The following is a 2301-nucleotide window of genomic DNA, read 5'->3' as shown; positions in this document are numbered from 1 at the left end:
GGCTGGGACAGGCATGAGGCTTCTCCCCCGGAACCTTCCAAGGGAGTGTGGTCCTGCGACACCTTGATTCCAGACTCTGGCCTTCAGAGATTCAAGAAAATAAACGTCTGTTGTTTTAAGCCACCAAGTTTGTGGTACTTTGTAAGAGCAGCACTAGGAATGTAACAGAGCAATTTGTTTCTTACATTTCTTTACTCTCCTTGACAACTCTAAGCCATGCTCTCTCATGACAAATATGAATCTGTCACCTTTCCCCTATCTCCTGATTGCAAGGACTCCTTTTTCACAGCTGCGTGTCATCCTGGAGCAGAGACCGCGCTAATCTCTCTGTGTGGTTGACAATGTTAGTATGTGTGCTGCCAAAGTGAGCACAAGGACTCCTTTTTCAACAGGAGCCTATTCTGTGAATAGCCTTGCCAGTGAGGCATCTTTGAAGAAGAACTTGACATATGGCAGAAATTTGGGGATTTTTTTTTTTCATTGTTGACACTGTTACAGATATCCCCCATCCTGCCTTGCTCCTATCTACCCAGGCCCTGCGCCCCCAAGGCCTTCATCACACTATTGCCCCTGTCCATAGGCTATGCATATACTAGTACATATATAAATTCTTTGGTTAATTTTTCCCCGTCCCCCCACCTATTCATGCCCTTGCTGAGATCTGTCAGTCTATTCTGTAGATCCATGCCTCTAAACCTGTTTTTTCATCATTTCATTTTGTTCATTAGATTCCACATATGAGGGATATCGTATGCTACTTGTCTTTTTCTGACTGGCTTATTTCATTTAGCATAATAATCTCCAGATCCAGCCATGCTGTTGCAAAGGGTAAGAGTTCCTTCTTTTTTTTTGCAGCCCTGCAGTATTCCACTGTGTAATATACCCTCTCTTTTTCATCCACTCATCTAGTGATGGATACTTGGGCTATTGAAATACTTAATGGACATGCAGTCATCCCCAAAAGATGAAAAAAAATGAGATATGTGTGTGTGTGTGCATGTGTGTAAGTGTGTGTGTGTGTGTGTGTGTGTGTGTGTGTGTGAGAGAGAGACTTCTAATTAGTTGCTTGAAATTACTTGACATTTCTAATCGACTTTATTCTACAATTAACTTTTAAGGTGATTACGTGTTTGAAGTAATCGTGCTGATTTCTTACAGAAGGAAATGTATGCACACTTGGGAAGGGGCTGTGTGCTCACGCTGTTGTCACACCTCCAGGAGGCGTTAAGCAGACTGGCATCGCCCCTCTCCCAGCAGCACTCCCCTTTCCTGTAGCCTAGACTGATCCCACGCCGGTTTCCTAAGCCTTTAATCAGGGTGTGCTTTCTTTCAGGCAAGGCTCGCTGAGAAATACAGCTTTGTGCAAAGCCTCACCCATGGCTTTTCATAACTGTCTTTTATTCACTATAAAATGAAAGAAAAGCAAAATGGAGTGATTTTGCCTAAGTACCTTATGCACAGCGTGCTAACACTATATAATTAGGAACTTATCATCGTAAGTGGATGCAGGCTGATATTTTAATTGCATTTTTGGCCAGTCAACTTTGGAGATATGTATTAGAGATTTAGAACATAAAAGCACATTTACAACCTGCTCAGCTCTTGCCTCATGCCTCTCATCGATGTGGGTGACTGAACTTCTGAGATGGATTTGCTGAGAAGGACACAAAAAGCTATCATGTGCCCTTGCTCTCTACCGCCGAGGAAAACTGCACATAAATGACACAAGACAGGCTTTGCTATTCCTTATATTTAAAAAGTTTTAAGAATAAATGGACATCACACCCAGATATTTGTAAATAAAATGGCATGTGGTCCAAGAGTCTGAGAGTGGATGCTTAACAGCTCATGTAGGTAAAGGTTCACTTGAAATAAACTTGGAAACAGGACCCTCCATTTAGTGTTTTCAAAGAGTCCACGTAACCGGTGGAATTTCCTCAGGACTTTAAATGAATGTTTACTTTTGAGGTGTTTCTGACAGTAATCTCACCTAATTTTTTTTTCTAGCACGTTTAGGAAATTCAAAAGTTTCTTAGGTCTGGTTAAAGAAAAAAAAATAAAAAGTTTTGCTTTTTCATCTCTGCCTGAAACTTCTTAATCAGAGCCACTTGGCTCGCCATAGATTCTGAGCATCTTCCCTCATTAGGATTGCCTAGGCTGTGCTGTTACACCCGAGATGATAATGAATCATCATTTCTTTCTGTCCTCCCGAGTGGATAGATGAGAGCCTTCTCAGGCAGTTCTCTGTTGAAGTGCCCTCTGATCCACTTGATAAAATTGTTCAACACCGTAGAAGTTATT

At 41.7% G+C, this 2301-nt stretch overlaps 1 non-coding gene across 1 annotated transcript; it reads right to left on the bottom strand.

Moving 5' to 3' along the window:
* Positions 1-265: 265 nt before the first annotated feature.
* On the bottom strand, positions 266-372 carry LOC138993611 (U6 spliceosomal RNA). Its single transcript, XR_011468323.1, has one exon. It is a non-coding gene; the product is annotated as a U6 spliceosomal RNA (small nuclear RNA).
* Between the last annotated feature and the right edge of the window lie 1929 nt (positions 373-2301).

Source organism: Myotis yumanensis, unplaced genomic scaffold (genome assembly GCF_028538775.1).
Source record: "Myotis yumanensis isolate MYYU_CA2020_CCGP unplaced genomic scaffold, mMyoYum1.0.hap1 SCAF_15, whole genome shotgun sequence".
Lineage (NCBI taxonomy): Eukaryota > Metazoa > Chordata > Mammalia > Chiroptera > Vespertilionidae > Myotis > Myotis yumanensis.
This window is presented reverse-complemented; position numbering and strand designations above follow the sequence as displayed.